The sequence below is a fragment of the Rhinolophus sinicus genome, chromosome 8 (assembly GCF_057876585.1).
Source record: "Rhinolophus sinicus isolate RSI-liver-muscle chromosome 8, RSI-T2T, whole genome shotgun sequence".
NCBI classification, from domain to species: Eukaryota; Metazoa; Chordata; class Mammalia; order Chiroptera; family Rhinolophidae; genus Rhinolophus; species Rhinolophus sinicus.
In genome coordinates, this window is record NC_142508.1 from 8,872,790 (window position 1) to 8,892,607 (window position 19,818).

Genomic DNA, 19,818 nt, shown 5'->3' on the forward strand with positions numbered 1-19,818 from the left:
ATCCAGCAGAAGCTGGAAGTGTGGAGACACCTGTCTGGCCAGAGCTGCAGCCACGAAATGCAAGTAGCTGCTGCTAGAATCACTGCCTGTGGCAGAAAACAGGAAAACGCCCTGGCTTCTCCCTTTCCTCCGCTCAGCAGTCTCATGGCAGGACCCTCCCTGGCTGATCCCAGATGGACATCTGCTGAGGTGGAAGCCCTGAGATATGCAGCCTGCAAACCCCCTGTGGCAGAGCAGAGCAAGGAAAATCAAGGAACAAATCTGAGAGCAAACAGGCCAGGATGGACTGACTGGCACACAGTGGAACTAGAGCTATTCCCATAAAATCAGATCAAGACAAATATGCTCTCTCTGCCATCGCTACTTAATATTTTGGGGGTCAAGAATAGAGCAGGCAACAAAAAGAGTTACAATAATCAGAAAGGAGAATGCAAAACTATTATTATATGTGAATATTATGATTTTGAAAACTCAAAAGAATAAACTAAAAACTACTAATATTAATAAGAGAGTTCAATAAGATGGCCTAATATTTAAAAAAAAAAACACCACAGGAATCAACACATTCCAATATAATAGTAATTGTTAGAAAATATACTAGAAAAGTATCTCATGTACAATAACACATAAAAAAAAACTATAATATACTAAGAATAACAGTTACAAAAAAAAGTGAAAGCTTTATATGAAGAAAAAGTACAAAATTTATCAAGAGACATAAATGACCAGAAATGGTACAAAAGCTTACCATGTTCCTGAATGGAACACCTCAATACTGTAAAAATGTCAATGGTTTACAAAATCATTTATAGATTTAACAGTTTCAATCAAAATCACAATAGGTTTCATTGGAACTTGGGAAATAATTCTAAAGCTCAACTGAAAAATTATCTATCAGTGAGAACAGCTAAAATAATTTTATGCAATCATTTCTCTCATAAGTATTAAAATATTTTTTAAAGTCACAATATTTTAAACAGTGTGATATCCACTTCTCAGACCCTGCACTTCCTCCTCAAAAGCCCCAGGATTTTTTTTTTATATAAATAAAAAGAATAAGGAACCTAATCTAATCATTCATCAAAAATCAAAGGAGCACACAATTTAATAAGAAATTAGACCTCCTGGGGACTACAGTTCCTCAAGGTCTGGAAACATAATGAGTGGACAGCATCTCCCCAGGCAGGCTTGGACAAATGAGGGTGCACGGTGAGGCCCCTTGGCCAATGTGATGCCTTCATGTTTGCTAGCATTGACCTCCTGGACTGAGGAGTCATGGTCTGGACAATGTCCTATTCCACTCCCTGACCCGACAGTCCCCGAATCTGGATCCTGTGAGTCCTTTGTTACTTGCTACGTCACCTGCTATGGACTGCAGTCTGTGTCCGCCCATAATGCATATGTTGAAGCCCTAACTCCGAATGTCATGATATTTGGAGATGGGGCTTTGGGGCGGTAATTAGGTTTAGATGAGGTCATAAGGAGAAGGTGCCCAGGATGCAATTAGACATCGGAGATCTCTCTCTCTCTCTCTCTCTCTCTCTCTCTCTCTCTCTCTCTCCCTCTCGCTCTCTCTCTCGCTCTCTCTCTGACACAGAGAGAAGGTAGCCATCTGTAAGCCAAGAAGCGAGTCCTCACCACAACCCAACCACGCTGGCTGCCACTCTGATTGTGGACTGTCAGCCTTCAGAATGATCACAAAATAAATGCCTGTTGTTGAACCAGCCAGTCTATGGTATTTTGCTGGCAGTCTGAGCAGACACAGTCCCCAGAGCAACTCAAAGGGACACCAGTTTGAACCATAATGTGAGTGTTTCCACCACATCACGTCTGATCAAGTGAAGTGATCCACACGCTGCTGGTCAAGGTATTAGCAGCGCTGGGAAAGGAGAGGCTCCAATTTCCTTTCTAGAATTCAGTATTTCCTGGGATTTTCGTGTATTACCAGCCTCTCAGTCTCTCTCTCTATTCTCTCTCTCTCTTTCTCTCTCTCACCTTGATAGTTGTGATTGCTGACCTTACTCTTTGGTTCTACAAGTGCTATGTGCAAGCCCTTTTCTAGGTTCTTGAAGAGACACCAGCGAAATACAAAGAAAGATCCCTGACCTCACGGAGCTTATTGTCTAGTAGTGGGAGACAAGGAATAACCAACTTAATAGGTAAGCAAATAATCTAGTATTTTAAAAGATGACAAATGCTGGGTGGAAGGTGTTATGAAAACTGAATGTTCGTTCCATTCAAAAATTCAGATGTTGAAGCCCTCACCCTCAATGGGACTGTATTTAGAGACAGGGTCTTTAGGAGGTAACTAAGTTTAAGTGAGGTCATAAGGATGGAGCCCTAATCCAATAGACCTGGTAGCCTTATAAGAACAGGAAGAGATCAAGGGCCGTCTATCATCTAGCTATCTCCTGTCCTCTTTCTCTCATCCCTCAAATGCAAAGGAAAGGTCATTTGAGGACATAAGGACGGACACCCACAAGCCAGAAAAAGTCTTCCTTGGGAAACCTAATTGACCAACATCTTGATCTGGGACTTTCAGACTCTGGAACTGTGAGGAAAGAAATTCCTGTTGTTTAAACCACCCAGTCTATGGGGGTTTAAACCACAGCTGCCTGAGCAGACTAACACAAAAAGGAATCACCACATAAAAGAGAAAAATCTGTATAATCCTTGGAGGGTACCAGAGAATTTCGGTGGCTGAAGACCATATTTACCTACCTCTCACACATACACACATTTGCACACCCCAAACACACCAACCACAGCGTGGCCAGAGCTTACACAGCCAGCCCGACTGCAGCTGGGCAACGGGGGCCAGTCTTGCCAAGGGGAACCTTGGGTGTGCGAATTTCCATCACCCCTCCACTTCCCACAGATGCTCGCCTTCCTAGCAAGCATCCCACTCAGGAAAAGGAATTACTTGCCAATAAAAGCCCGTGCATGCCTGGAAGGCACCGCCACGGGCTCTGCCTTTCAGGGGGCTCACACAACCACAGCCGGCAGTAGCTGAAACAGCACATAGAGCAACTCATGCCTACCAAGCGGCGAGCTGCTTTTGGCCGGGTTTACCAGTTCATGTGCGCCAAGCAGCTCAACTCACTGGAACAGACCTCTCCTAGAAGGTCATAAAAACTGTCCTGCCAGGGAGACACCTCCTCCCAAAGCATCTTTGGTTATTTGGCTCCACTGCAGCTGGCCCCAGGGGCGCACCATGGACAGCAGCCAGGGGACCTTGGAAAGGTAAAGTGCCAAAATGAATCTATTTGTAAGGACCCTGCTGGGTAAGGACTCAAAAAGGATGATTTGAATACTTACATTGAAGTATTATTTGTAATACGATTCACAAATGTGCAACAACAAGAGTTAGATAAATAAATCATAAGACAGTCATTCCATCCATGGGTGATCAGTTAAAAAACAATGTTTTGGAGGAGTATTTAAGAAGGTAGAAAAACACTCAAGAGACACTGGTAAATGTAATAAGTAAGACGTAAAACTGGGGATGAAATATGATCCAAATTTACAAAGAAAATAAATGACAAGGAGATACACCAAAATGTTAGGCTTATTTCTGGAATATTTTCTCTTCAAAGGTTTTTGTGTTTTCTAGATTTTATATAGTGAGCATGTATTACTTAATTGACTAAAAACAATAATCATATTAACATAATAAAGACACATTCAAACTGTTATACATCTAATCAACTCCCCATGTAGCCAGGCTTCCCTGGGTTCCAAATGAACAAATTCATCCAAATACACAAAATCTGTAAGAGTCCCTGACATTCAAAATTAAAAGTATTCTACTTGGAGATAATTCTGCTTCCAAGTGCTCCGGAATGTATATTTTTGCCTCACTCTTTTTTACCATGAAGATTCTTTTCAGGAGAAAAAAAATAAGCCATGGTTTCTCCAGGATTCTCTGCTCGTGGCTTACAAATTTCCATCCTTTTGTGACGTTTGTGAGACAAAATTCATCTCCTCTCTCAGTATGCTACATGACTGCAAGTGATTTTAAGGTTACAGGCTGGCGCTTGGGGGGTCTGGGGGGGCTGGCACAGGACCCTGCACAGGCGCGAGAGCCTGCCACCCAGAACCAGTCACCGGAACGGAATCCAGGAGCTTGGTAATGGGCCCCAAAACATCCAGATTCAGGGAGAGCGCAGAGCCAGAAAGGAAGCGAAAGCTGCGGACTGATCACAAGAGTCTGGACCAGCACAAGGACAGCCCTGAAAGGACAACCCGATGAACTCAGATAAGGGGAAGGGAAGGCAGGTCAGAAGAGCAGCTATGGACGCCCCGCCCCCATCTGCTGGGGGCCTACTTTGTGTCAGCATTGTGCAGACGACTTTTCATTTAATTGTCACAATTCTTTTTTCTTCGTAGAGGATTTTTATAAGAGTTTATTTGAGCCAAACTGGTTAGATGCCAGGAAGTAAAATTTCAAATGTTCCCAACTGTCACAATTCTACAAACCGGTATTATCCACATTTACCAGGTGAGGGGAGCCACTCGGTGACTTGCCCAAACTCATCCAGCTGGTAGCTAGTGGGGCAGGGGTTTAAATCTAGTCATAGCTGACGCCAAATGCCTCTCTCTGAACTGCAAATCTGTTACAGAGCATAAGACGAGGAGAGAGTAAAAGGGAGGTGGAGACACGTGGGAAGCGTGGCTACAATGGTCATCAATCTACCTCAAGAGGAAAAACCTGAGGTGACGTGCAGTGACTGTGTATAGAACATGACGACGACGAGGCTATCGGAAGCCAAGTCATCAATTGAGAACACAACTTGGAAAATACTCGTTCCAGACCAGACACGGAGCTGACAGTTCAAGGACAATGAAGCTGATTTAGGCCGCAACAAAACCATGTAGCGCTGTTTATAAATCTGAAAAAAAAACAAAAAACTAGGTTGATCGGAGTCAATTTTATGGACACCTATACGCTGACCCTTCAGCATGAAGTGTGTGTGTGTGTGATTGTGTGTGTTTGTGTGTGTAACTGACCTGTATGAATTCACTTGCTTACGCTGATGGTAAAGATCGATCTCAAAAGAGAAACGGCTCTCTCTCCATCGACGACAGCAATCATAGGGTTTTATCCAAAGTGAGACTATGAGGACGTGGGGACAGGACTCTGTGTTGCTCTGTCGTGTGTATTTTGTCTGCACACAGATGAGTCAACATGGAAATACCAAGCCAGGCCACCTGAACATTGCAAGGAAAGGCTCTTTCCAGTTTGCAATTCCATTCCCATCCACAAGGCACTAGAAGATTTGTTGCCTTATTCCCTTTAGCTGTGATGTTTTAACAAGTGTTTCTGTTAGTAGATCCTTGCCAAACCAATAAAAGTTTTTTGTGTTTTTTTTAAATCATGGTTAGTGCTTTTTTTCTAGAAAATTTTACAGAAAACTTAGAAAATTCAGAGAAGCAGTAAGGAGAAAATAAAACTTATCTGTCAGCATTTGCTGCACAGACTTTGTCAAGGGAGGAAAGAGAGGAAGGGAGGGAGAGAGAAAGGGGATAGATTTACAAAAACAGATACAACTAGATATACACAAAAATCATTCTCAACGTGCTGTTTTGTCAAATGCTTTCTCTGCATCTACTGATAAGATCATGTGATTTTTCTTCTTTAGCCTGTTACTGTGAAGGATTTCATTAATGGATTTTTAGAATATTGAACCAGTCATGCATACCTGGAATAAATCCCCTTTGATCATGGTGTTTAACGCATTTTACACATTGTCAGAATTCGATTTGTTAATATGTTGTTGAGGGTTTTTGCATCAACGTTCATGAGAAATACTGGCCTGTAGTTTTCCTTTCTTATTAAGTCTTTGGTCTCATTATTAGGGTGATCCTGGCCTTATAGAATGAGTTAGGAAGTGTTCCCTCTGCCTCTATCTTCTGAAAGAGGTTGTAGAGAATTGGTGCAATTTCTTCCTTAAATGTTTCATAGAATTCCCCACTGAACACATTTGGTGCTTTCTGTTTGGGCAGGTTATTAATTGTTGATTCAACTTTTTTAATAGATGTAAGCAAAATCAGATTCTCTCTCCTAGTGCGAGTTTTGGTAGATTGCATCTTTCAAGGAATTGGTCCATTGCATCTAGATTATCAAGTTTATGGACACACAAGTGTTCATGGTATTCCTTTATTCTCCTTTTAATTAGATATAGGATCAATAGTGATGGCCCCTCTTTATTTCTGTCTTCTCATTTCAAAGAACCATCTTTTGATTTTATTAATTTCCTGTTTTCAATTTCATCGATTTCTACTCTAATTTTTATTATTTGTTTTCTTCCGTTACTTTAGATTTAATTTGTTCTTTTTCATGTTCCCTAAAATGGAAGTTTGGATTATTGATTTTAGATTATTTTTATTTTATAATAAGTGCATTCAATGCTGTAAATATCCCTCTAAGCACTGCTTCCACTGCATACCACAAATTTTGAAAAGTTGTATTTTCAATTTTGTTTAGTTTATGTTTTAATGTAAGACTTCTTCTTTGACCGATGTGCTATTGAGAAGTGTGGTGTGTAATCTCTGAGCATTTCAGGATTTTTCCAGCTATCTCTCTGTTACTGATTTCTAGTTAACTCCACTGTGGACTGAGAGCAGACATTATATAATGTCTATTCTTTTAAACTTGTGTTTTGGGGCACAGAATGTGTTCTCTTAGTGAATGACCTGTGAGCTTGAGAAAAAGAAGTGTAATCTGCTATGGTTAAGTGAAGTATCCTGGAAATGTCAATGATACCCACTTTATTGATGGACCTGTTGAGAATCAGCTGATTTTCTGCCAATTACTAATAGAGAGGTGTCGAAGCCTCCAATGATAATAGTGGATTCATCTGTTTCTCTTTGCAACTCTATCGATTTTTGCCTCACATATTTTGATGCATACTCACTAAAAATTATGTCTTCTGAGAGAACTGACTCTTTTGTCAGTACGCAATGCCTCTCCTTATCCCTACTAACTTTCCTTGCTCTGAAGTCTGCCTTGTCTGAAATTAAGGTTACGATTCCAGCCTTCTTTTGACTGGTGTTAGTCTGATATACCTTTCTCCATCCCTCTGCTTTTCATCCGGCCACTTTATACTTAAAGTGGGTTTCTTGTGGACAACATGTAGTTGGGTCTTGTCTTTTTATATACAATCTGTTGTTAACTGGTGCAGTTAGACCACTGATGTTTACAGTGACTATTGAGATAATCAGATTAATATTTACCACATTTGTTACTGTTTTCTACTTATCGCCATTGTTTTATTTCCTTTTTTTGTCTTCCACTCTTTTTCTGCCTTTTGTGGTTTTAATTGAGCGTTTTATATGATCCTATTTTCTCCATCCTCTTAGTGTATCAATTTTTTAAACTTTTTCAGTGGTTACCCTTTTATAGACTTTTTTAGTGGTTACCCTACAGTTTACCGTACACATTTAAAACTAATCCAAGTTCACTTTCAAATGACACCATACCACTGCATGGGTAATGGAAGTACCTATTCCCAACCCCTCCCTCCCATTCCTTGCAATATTATGGTCATTCATTTCACTTATCCATGAACTATAATCACCAAATATATTGTTTGTATTATTATTTTAAGCAAACTATTATCTACTGGATAAAGAATAAGAAAAATAAAAGATTACCTTTACCTAATCTTCCTCCAGTGCTCTGCCTTTCTTGACGTAGAACTGAGTTTCTGATCCATACAACTTTCATTTTCTCCAGAGAACTTTTCTTGGAGGGTGGTTCTGAAGAACTTCTTTTAAGAAGGCGGGTCTACTGGCAACAAATTCCCAACTACCACTAACCAACCAACCAACCATCGACTGAGAAAATTATTTAACTTACCTCTTTCCTTCGCTTCTTCAAATGTGAAATTATCTTCAAGCAGTCTTCCTGCGCTGAAATTCTAAGGAAAATTTTACGTATTAGTCAAATAGCTTACTTGCTAGAGTGAATATTAATAGGAAACATAGAGGAAGCTTTGTTTAAAGTGAAAAAACGTTTTTAAATACAAATAATCACTCCCTCAAATAGTCATTCCTTAAATCTTGCTTCTCAAATACCAGAGTCTCTTAAAGTGAAACTCATTTAAATGTCGCTTCTTTTCCTATATCAGTAAGTACAGAAAATCTAAAATGTAAAGGTCAATAAACAGCGGACTTTAAGGGAAGATTAAATGTTTGCTTTAAAATAAACAAGGAGTTGAAACATTTCCAATATTCTCATCTTGTTTCAGAGACTACCAAATATATTTATTTGGACCCACAATTCACTCAGGAACACAGATACTAGATATGAAGGCTTTTGAAGGGAACATCTGACTTGATGAAATGGAAGGGAAAGGAAATAAATTGCAGCTGGACCAATTAACACAGTAAGGCAATGCAGTTAATCTCTGGCTTTGGGGATTTAGCATTCAAGGCTTCGTTTCCTCCTTAATAACCCTAAAGTACACATCATGTAGTCATAGATAATTTTGCTAAAACATTAATTTTCAGAATCCTAGGCCCCAAGCGGCTGGTGCATGATCCCAGCATCCAAATTCATGGCAACTTCTTCCGTCCTTGGCCGGTTGCTACAGACGTGTGCACTCTCGTTTACATACTAGGCTGCATTGCAGAACTGTATGCTACAATGGTAATTAGGAATTCGCGAAGCTCTCTAGAAGGTCTCAAACATCATAAAGGTTTACTATATTTATAACAATAAAAAAGGAAGTATTTTTTTAAAAGATAAATAAAATTTTAAAACCAGTGGCACAAGCTACCACGGATAACACAAAACTCCATAGTCTGTTAGAGGCAATGTCAGGTAAGACTCTTCCCAGGGCAAGTGACAGAAACTCAGCTCAAACTGGCATCAGGAAAGGGTTGTGGTGTGTTGTTGAAAAGTCTCAGGATGGTGTTCAGGTATGACTTGCTCCAGGAGCCCGAATGACGTCATCAGGATGCAGTTTCTTTCCTTCTCTCGGCTCTGCGTTGGCTTTGTTCTCATTCTCCATTCGACAGCTCTCTAGGCTTTCATCCTCCGGGCTGCATTCTGCAGAGGCGAGAGCACCTCTTCTAATACCTCCTGTATGAGTCCCTGGATGCAGGCAGTCGGTCTGGGTCACTGCCCTCTCCTGATGAGGCAGGCCTATATCACGTGGTCCCCCTCTGAAGAAAGAAAGGTGCCTACCCAAGCCGCAGTCCCAGTAGACTGAGTCCTGGAGAAACGGTTCACCAAAGGAAATCCAGGGTGCTCTGACCCCAAGGCAGAGCAAATGCATGATGGGTGGTCGACCAGAACAGTAAACGCTGCCCACGGACGTTTAAGATACAACTGAAGTAACCTGTGGCTGCCGTGTATGAGAGAGAGTTTCGATCCTCAACTGCAGTTTCAGTATCAAACTCTCCCTGTTTTGAAAGGGCTCCTAGGGCTCTGGCCAGGGTGAGTGTTCCAGGAACCGCGGCAAAGTGGGGCTGCTCCATGGTTTCCCCAAGAAAAACAAACTAACACTCCTTCAGGACCCGTTGCCACTCTCTGTTCAGACATTTCAACTATTAATGTAATTGTCAGCCCTGCATTCTGTGTCTGAATGAAGACCACGTTTCACTGAGCCAGCCCGTAGTACTTCCAAATCTGTTCATTAATGTGTTTATTTTTTTATGACCAGCAAGACCCAGGAGTGTCTACATGTATTACATGTTTATTACATGTTCTGAGCTTTCTAAACACATCTTAGAATAAACAGTCAGATAAATTTTAGGGGACAGAACTTATTTTATGTTATTTGATCTTTTGAACTAGCATTAGACTATGTAGCAGACCCGACACTATACGTGAAACCTTCCTGCCTCCCCCAGGAAACCTTAACCCGGGGCCGGGAATTTTTTCTGAGAGTCCACTTGTATCTCAAAGGGGTCAATGACTCAGTGTGAAGAACCACGGGCCCGAGCCCAGGACCCACAGAGCACCCAAGGGACCTGACAGTGACGTGCAAGGGCTATGGAGACAGACTTGGAGGTGAGCTGGCTCTATTCTGTGACCCTAGGCAAGTGACACGGTTTCTCTGGGCCTCATCTCTCTCCTCTGTGACATGGGATAAAATAGCTCCTACCTCAAAGGACTGTGGTACGAATTACACAAGATAATTCATGTCAAGTACTTAAATAAGTAACATGTTTATTAAGTGTTGGAAACTTATTAGAACTATATAACTTGGTTTTCCTGTTTGTCTTCCCTGAGTTTTCAAACTCTATTTGTTACAATATAACTAATCTACAATTCATCCAGCCTCAATATGTCAATCACCCACCCCATATATTTACATAAGGAGGATTTATGCACCTGGAATTTGAGATTAACAAAATATCTTTTATTTAATCACATGTATATAGCCCTACGTGTTGAAGTTGTTATTAAATACTTTGCTAATATCAATCCATTTCATCCTTATAGTAATTCTGAGATCGTCTCCATTATTATCCGAATTTTATTGATGAAGAAACTGAGGCACAGAGAAATTAAGTCACTTGGGTAAACATTAGATTTAGGATTTGAACCCTAAGAGTTTGATTCCAGAGTACGGGCCCTGAACCACTTTGCCATTTGCTTTTCACCTTTGCTGTTCCGTTGATAGAGAGGGACACACTGAAAGAGAGAAAAATAATTACCAACTTCTCACATTTATTAAGCGTGTACTGTGCTCAGACTTTCTCACCTACTTATTTTAATACTTTATTCACCAGCAGTCTTTTTTTTTTTTTTTTTTTTAAGGAGGGCACAGCTCACAGTGGCCCATGCAGGGACCCAACCAGTAACCGTGGTGTTATCACCACCATGCTCTAACCATCTGAGCTAACCGGCCACCCACCATTAGTACTTTTAACAACAATAATAAAGACTTTTATAGAGCACTTAAATACCATAAAAATTATTTTATTTAATCCACTGACAGCCCTGTAAAGTACAAATGAAGAAAGCAAAGCTTTCGGAGGTTAAGTAACTTGCCCAAAGTCACGTGGGTAGTAAGTTGTGAAGCTGGGCTTCAAACCCAGGCTGCCTGGCTCTATAAAACCTTGTGTTGAATGATGGTATTCTCCCATCTCCCTAATGCTGTGAGGTAGGTATTAGGATGCTATTATTATTAATAAATCCCATGAATATTTATTCAGAATCCATTCAGAGGCTACTGACCACCGACACTATTATCTACTACTTTGCAGATGGGAAAACAAAGCCACAGAGACTCAGCAGACACGAGGCTGCCCCAATGAAGCCTCTTTCCAGTCACTGGGAAAGCGAACTGCAGGCTGATTTGTGGAGCAAAGGAGTGTTTCCTTCGGAGTTTCCAAACTCTGTTTTCTCAGCTGATTCCCTCTGGTGCTATTAGAAAATAATATACTATCTCCAAATTATTATGGTTCAATTAAGAACTCAAAATGGGTTAGAGAGTATATGATGAAATATGAATGTGGAGTTCTGAGAATGCTAGCGCTGGCGGTAGACAGTTCAAAGGCAGCACATTTCAGTTAAATACGAATTTCTGACATTCTGAGCTATAGCCGAGGACAAAAGCTCCTGACACCCAGGGCAGCACAGTGATGAAACAGAGAGAACTTGCAGATTCAGAAATTAGGAAACGTGGAAAACATTTTAAGAGCAGACAACTCAAGGAGTCTGATCTAATCGTAATCAATGCCCAAACAGTTTAATTTCTAGAATTTCCATTGACCAAGTCCAGAGATTGTTAACATGCAGGTAACTCCTAGGCAGACAGGTTCAACCTAAAACTGAAAGGAATGGCTGATAGCAAATACCACGTCGTTCACATGGCATATTAATTCTCACAACTGCCTTGCTAAGTAGCCATTACCAGTCTGTTTTACCAATGAGGAGAGAGGCTAAAGGAGTATCTGAGTCTCTTCGGTAGGAGACAGAAATCATACCTAGTTATCTGTGATTCCAAATACCATTTTTTTAAACCACGCCGTACCCGTTGGGCAGAAAAAGAGCAGGCCTCTCCCAGAATCACAAAATGCACCCGAATTGTGGGATCCATAGGTGAAGGACCACATGCCAGAGGGAGAGAAGGATGCACACAGTCAGCGCACAGGACCCTGGCCAAGCTAACACAGGAGTGCGTGCCTGTAATTTATACAAGGCGCCATGCCCCTTACACAAGGGCCCTTCTAAATGGCCCGTTGGCTATGCCAGGCCGTGTTGATTTCTGGAGTACTGCCTCCTATCCAAGCGATCTAAGTGATAAAATTCCTGGACATGGATGGGAGCACGCTTTCCAATGACCTCTATGACACCCACATCTTTGGGTCTTTTTTCTCTGGTATGGATAGTGTGACATTTTGTTCTCTCGGAGCTGTAAGTTCCAAGATTTGCATGTGGGTCTGGGAGGAAGAAGATCACGTTGCCCATCTTTGGATTTTCATGGGTCCTCAGGCCACAGGCCCTCAGGCCAAAGCACCTCATTACAAGGCTCCACCAGGCTGCTTTTATTCTGAACTGACAAAAGAGTTGTAATCTTTTACACACGTATGCTGAAATAGTTGCAGATGAAATCATACGATGCCCACGATTTGCTTCAAAATAATACTGGAGGAGGGGAAGATGGGCCATGAGTTGATATTAGTTGGAACTGGGTGATGCGTTCTTGGGGTTCACTGTACCACTCTTTCTACTTGTGTGTAAGTTTGAAATTTCCTGTAATAAAAACATTTTAAATGCATTCTTGACACTTTGTTTTTCTTTATCATGTTCTGTCAGTCTGCTGTGCACTTCCTTTCCTCTTTCTAAAAACTCAACTCCCATTTTCTCTGATTTTTTCCTCTAACTACTCTAGCCTATAGGGTTCTCACCCTCTTCAAAAGTCGTCATTTCTTTAGCGCACATATTAGAAAAGAAGAAAGATTGAAATGAGTATGCTAAGCATCCACATTAATAAGTTAGAAATGAAATCCCAGCAAATTCAACCCACATAGAATAGAAAGATGATAATAAAGAGATGAAAACAATAAAGTAGAAAATAAACATACATTAGAGAAGATTATCTAAGTCAAAACTTGGTGCTTTGAATTGATAAACCATGGCCCTCTGTGACAATAACCATTAAAATTTAGGTTATATAGACGACGTTCTAGAAAATATACAACTTACCAAAATTGATACAAGAATAAAGAATGATCCACAGTCTTGTCTCATATGGGCAAGGGGGATGGAATTTCAAAAAATAATTTAAGATAATGATAATAAGAAAAAAATTATAATTTAAAACTTTTCCACAAAGTGAGCCCAAGGCCTAGATTACTTCACCAGCAAATTCTACCAAACATCTGTGGAAAAAAATAATGTCAACCTCAAAACTCTTCTAGGGCATAGAAAAAGAGGAAACATACCCTGCATTGTTTTATGAGCTAGCATAACATTGATACCAAAACCTGATAAACACATTAAGAAAGTAAAATTATAGACTAATCATATTCATCATATAAATGCAAAATTCCTAAACAAAATATTTGTAAACGGAATACAGAAATATATAAAAAGAACAGTAAATCACAACCAAGTTGGGTTTATTCCACAAAGGAAAAGTAAATCAATTACTGTAATTTACCACATAGACAGAAAAAAAGGATCGAAAAAAATAATATGGTCAATAGAAGAATAAAGTCATCTGCTAGATTTTAACACAGATTAAAGATTTTTTTTAACTCTGAACAAAGTAGAAATAAAAACCAAAAAAAATATTTAGTCTTATAAATGATGTCTATAGTAAACCTCAGCAAGCATTATACCTAATGTAAAAACAGAAACTTCCTTTTTGAGCTCAGGTACAAAACAGGATTCCCATTACTACCCCATGCATTCAACATTTTACTAGAGTTCTTAGTGAAGTAAGGCAAGAAAAAATAATAATAATCTAAGGATTTAAAAAAAGGAACTAAAGATATGTGAGTTCAAAATGATTTCTAAATATGTAATTACACATAAAAAAAATCCAAAAGAATCTATAAATCAATTATCAAAATTATTGAGTTTAGAAGGATTACTAGGAAAAGGTTCTATTGTCAAATTCAATTCTATACCAGCCTTCGAGATAGATGGTTCGGTGAAATAGAAGGGACAGGACAGGACATTCCAGGAAAGGGGAACAACAACAAACTGACAATAATAATCAGCATTTACTAAATGCTAATTCTGTGTTAGGCACTGTTCTAAGTGTTTCACATGTAATACTACATCTAATCTTCAGAACAAACCTATGAGACGGCTTCTAGCATCAGTCCCATTTGACAGATGAGGAAAAGAAGGCACAGAGAGGTTAAATAACTTTCCCAAGATTTAGGCACAGAGAGGTTAAGTAACTTGCCTAAGGTCACACAGCTAGTAAATGGCAGAGGCAAAATTTAAATCCAAGGAATCGAGCTTCAAAGTCTACGCTCTTGACTACTCTGCTATCCTACCTCACACCATGAGAAATACTGTAACATAAGAAAAGGTGCAAGCTCGGGAATGAGATTATTTGGGGACAGTAAAATAGGTCTGCTACAGCTAAGCTATGTGCCATCCGCCCTGTTACAGATGGGCAGTGAGTGGGATTGCAAAAATAGACTAAGGGTGATGATGACGACGACGACGAGGGGCTTCCTGAATTCCTGTGAGCAGACAGAAGACAGGATTCACTGTGCTCAGTGCGAAGCGCGGAGGTAATTACCTCATTAGTAAAGTTGTCAGAAAAAGACACAGGGGCTTGAAAAGTCCTGAGCAAGCAAATACCGGGCAGAAGCTATGACAGTGCTGATCACGTGGGGCTTGATTAAGAGAAACTGGCCACGGATCCAGAAACAAGAGCACTTGGCTTGATAAAATGGAACTAGCTAGAGAAGTACACCTTTTCAATCAGATTGGCTTCAAGAATACCTTCTTCATTGTTTCACGCATTCCTTCAATCAAGCTGTAAATTCTTACTGAATTTTACTATGGATCAGGCTCTATCCTAACCTCAAAGACACAATGACAAACAAGGCACTCGATCTCTACCCTACAGGAACTTAAGTGCAGAACACAAACAAGTAAACAAATAGCTGTAATAGGAAGAATGCTATTTCTTATACAGCTAGCTTTCATTGAGGGCTTGCTCTGTGAGAGGCACTATTCTAAGCATATTATGTATATTACTTATTCAATTCTCATGTGCTTTTTTTGTAAGGTGAGTACTATTCATACTGCCATTTTCCAGGTAATAAAACTGATATATATTCCGAGCACAGCCCATTACATTTTGCAGAACTTTTCTCCCACTTACGGCTTGCCTGTTCACTTTCTTAACAGTGTAGAAGTTTTTAAATTTTGATGAAGTAAAAGTTATCAACTTTTTCTTCTATGGTGTGTGTTTCTCGTGTTGTAGCCAATAAGATTTTTGTCTAAGCCAATGTCACAGTGATGTTCTTATATGCTTTCTTAAAGAAGTTATATAGTTTGGGCTCTTACATTGAGAGCTATGATACCTTTTGAGTTGGTTTTTGTATAAGGAAACACAGGGTCTCTGGATTAGAAAACAGACCTTTTGTTTCTCAGAGAGCATCTTGTTACCAGTGCTCACGCCCAGCTCCCCACAGGGCAACACAATGAGGGTCCGAGGCTGCCCTGCAGTTGCAACAGGGTTAAAACCACAGTGAGGACCCCCCAAATTGGGAGACTCAGAATTTATAAAGGGACTGAGGACAATCTGCCCATTCTCTTCTCCAGCGAATGAGAGAGGATTTTACTCTGCACTGTAAACAAATCATCTCTGGGGGAGAGGTGATGAGTTTCCTTTTGTTTTTCCTCTTTTCTTCCCACCTTCCACCCAGGGTGGCCCAAGTGAGGCACAGGCGGCAAAAAATTCCAAGAGAAACACTGTCAGGAAAAGGGGCATCTGAGATGCCCAGAAAGTGTGGGGGAAATCTTTTTTTCTTCCTGTTTTCTTTTCCAACCTTGTCCCAAGGTTAGCCGCAGTCATGGTGCTGCACCACAGTGGTGGTGATGGAACAGGCATCAGAAACCTCACAAGATAACCTATCATTCTAAACAGAGGAATTGGGGAAAGAGGTCTTGTCACCTATGGACTGCAGGGGAACCCCCTTCATTTTTTTCTCTCTCTTTTTCCTCATTGCTTGGTCCCATGGGTGGCCCCAGTCATGCAGAACTGTATGGCAGTACAAGTGGCTAAAATTCCCAGAGAAACCTGTCTTTAGAGCCAGAGGACCAGGAAAGGAGGCCTGGGGGTACCAGAGAGTGTGAGGGAAATCCTAGAGAGCAGAAAGACAGACAAAGGGATCCCTAATTGTCTGTATGAACTGACCCATTCCTGGGCTCACCCCCTGATCTGCACATGCTTGGAACTGCCCCAGTGCAGCATTGCCAAGGCTTTGCAAACTGAAGTGACGTAGCCGGCAACACAGAACTTGCAGTCTGAATATAGCCCAGTTGACTTCCCACTAAAAGAAACAACTAACAAAAATCAACATTCTCAGAGAACTTGAACAGGACTGAGAGACTCACAATATAATATGCAAAATGTCCAGGACACCAACCAACCTTATTTAACATAAAAAGAACCGGGAAACTGCGACCAATACTCAAGGGAAAAGAATATCAAGAGATGCCAAGCCCAAGATGACCTAGATGTTGGAAATACCAAAGACTTTAAAGTAGCCATTATACCCAAGTTTCATGAAGGTAAACAGCCGGGAAGTGAATAGAAATACGTAAGTTCTCACAAAATAATAGAAATCACGGCAAAGACTCAAATGGCAACTTTAAAACTGAAAAACATAATATCTGAAATTAAAAGGTCACTGGATGGCTTGATAGCAGAATGGAGCTGGTGGAATTGAAGATTAGATTGAAAATAGATTATAGAGGTTATCCAATCCAACCTTATGCATGGAAAGGGGGGAATGGGAAATACTTGGTGAGTTGTACCCGTGATTTTTCACAATGTGTTTTATCCTCTATTGAATAACACATACCAAATCTGAAATAAAAGTCTATATAAATTTTTTGTAGATTAGTGTAACGTGAAAAATATGACAGTCTCTTAAATAATTCATTTTACATTTAAAATAATCAGTGTCACTAACCTCTGCTGCTTCGGCTCTTCAAAGATGCTTTCTTTTCCAGATAACGATACATCTTATGGATAAGTATTGAGAATAGCTGAAAAAAAAAATGCTTATGTTTAAAAATGTGGGAAAAAATTAAGGGCTCAATATTTTCTTCAATGCTGGCTTTGCTTTGTTCACAGAGCATGAAAGGGACATGAGGATTAAAGGAAATCTACTATTACTCCCACATTCACACTCACACATCTGATTTCAAAAAAATCCCAGTATCCAATTACCATATGTCTTATAGTCATACGTCACCTTACCTGGAATATGTGTAAGAGGGGAAAAGACAGGAATCCTAAGAAGGGTTTATAGTGGATTGATTGGTCATTAAAGGAAGCTTCCCCAAAAATATGTTGAATTGCCCCTTTGTTTGTCATCCTAGAGAGTTTTATACCCTGGGTGAGGGATATACCTTTCTTTTGTAAAGTGAGAAAAGAACTACTGTAAATTCAGATGTACAGAAAACCTACATGATGCCAGGAAAAAGTATTTATTGGGGACCTATAAATTAATCTACTTAAAGGACTAAGTACCCACCTGCCCCTTGGACTATGCCACATAATAAGAACTTGAAGTTGATGTGAGCTTTAATTCCTGCTCTGTCTAATGGCAAGGAATATTTGCCATAGAGTATGATGAATAATGAAATTGCTCACTGCAGAGGCTTTCTCTTTTGCCACACCTAGAGTACGAAGTGTATTTTACATTACGATCCAATACACACATACTGTTTCATGAAACAGTAATTACCCTCACTACATGCGATGCATTCTGATACTCCCTATTCTAATGTCTTTCAATGCTGCTCTCAACCTACTAAATTGATTTCATGACTAACTAATGATTCATGGCCCATGATTTTAAAGCTCTGAGCTATAAAAAATAGAAATATGTAAGGCAATCTCTGACATAAAAAGTGTCCTTAAAGAAGCCTTGGCTTGGAGGTACAAACAGGTAAGCCGAGATCTACAAATCAATGTCCATAGGAGGTTAAACTTTATTCTGTTATGTTGGTTTGCCTACCCTAATATTCAAATATTTTCCCAAATATTCTATGGGCCAATATCATAGGCTTGCTGTTTCCAACACTTTGGCAGATTGAAAAATGTCCTCCAAAGATATCAAGTCCTAATCCCTGAAATTTGTAAGTGCTACTATATATAGAAATGGGCCTTTAAATATATGAATAAATTAAGGATCTTGAGATGGGAAGATTATCATGGATTACTATATCTATCTATCTATCTGTCTATCTGTCTCTGTAAGAGGGAGGCATTAGGAGATACGAGGAGAAGGTGATGTGAAGAGGAAGCAGAGAAATTGGAAAACACTAGCCTTGAAGATTGGAGTGATGTGGCCACAAGTCAATGAATGCTGGCAACAACCAGAAGCTGGAAGCGTCAAAGGACTGATTTTACCCTAGAGCCTCTGCAGGGAGCATGACCCTGTCAACACCTTCATTTTGGCCCAGTGATGCTGATTGTGGACTCCTGGCCTCCAGAACTGTGAGAGAATAAAGTTCTTATATTTGTAACCACCAAGTTTGTGGTATTTCTGTCACAGCAGGCTCAGGGAACTAATATAAACCCCATGAACTTGACTTACTGAGGTTCACAGTACAAACGGCCCAGAGTACGTAGCCACCTGTAATTCTTTATTCCTTGCTATGTTTCAAGAAAGAGTTATGGTAGTACAGAGAGTCACAAAACACACTGGTAACACAAATAATAACTAGGAGAAAAAGGAAAAACCAACAACAGATATACAAAATAGAGCCAACGTTTACGCAAATATACATGTAACAGTTCTAGCCATGAGTCCACTGCAAATTTGGCTCTAGACTTTCTAACAGCCAGCATGAAAAGGAAGCCTCCTGGTTTACATGATTCAGCGGCCATTACATAAAAACAAGCCAACACCCCTGAAACACAAAAAACAAGGTGCAATTTGTTTTTTGGACTGAGCTCTGCAAAAAAGGTGAGGGATACTCACTACGCCATGTGTAAATTTAAGTGTAGTGAACCTCTTACCCCAGCCCAAGTTTACATGGCTACTTACTATATAATAGATTGATAACATCAAAACTTAAGTTGATAAAAGCAAATTCTATAGCATAGATTGATCACGTATCAAAACATAATGAAATTCTGCAGGAGCAAAGAGGGTGTCAATAGAATACCTTCTGGGTATATGGTTCGGGCTGATTTGCTTATCTCTAGGGTGCATTTTAGATTATTTCATACAATGCCGATGGGATGTGGAGGTGATACTATCGGGGGATGAGTACAGACGCAGAAGGAAAGGAGTGTGGCACCCCAGGTGGGTCAGAAGCCTCTTCAGCCTCGACAGTCAAGCAAGTCCCTTGAACATGTCAAGGTCTAAGCTAGACGCAAAAACAACGAAAACTCCCAGAAAGTGTGAAGAGGAAAACGAAAAAAGAAAGTGCATTTCATCCTCCATCACGTGGCACACAATTGCCCGGGGCTTCAGAAACGTTTGGGGCAGCTGTGTAGCCATTTCTAACAAAATACAGTTAGCGAACCGCGCAGCACCCTCCAGGAAAGCCAGACCTTTCCGTCACCGGAACCACCAGCCCCTGAGTCCCTGGCACACACGGAGACGCTAGCCTTACTGCGCAGGCGCCAGCCTTAC

At 40.3% G+C, this 19,818-nt stretch overlaps 1 long non-coding RNA gene across 3 annotated transcripts in view; it reads right to left on the bottom strand.

The window, feature by feature from the left end:
- Positions 1-3,408: 3,408 nt before the first annotated feature.
- Positions 3,409-19,818, bottom strand: part of LOC141567573 (uncharacterized) — a 59,623-nt gene continuing 43,213 nt past the window's right edge. For 2 of the 3 annotated variants that reach the window (XR_016021906.1, XR_016021907.1), the window contains exons 4-6: positions 17,137-17,212; positions 7,862-7,922; positions 3,409-4,892 (exon numbers count right to left, since the gene is read on the bottom strand). This is a non-coding gene — a long non-coding RNA (uncharacterized LOC141567573). Of the gene's footprint in view, positions 4,893-7,861; positions 7,923-17,136; positions 17,213-19,736; positions 19,782-19,818 lie in introns of those variants that run through there. The other variant, XR_016021908.1, reaches the window with a different exon arrangement.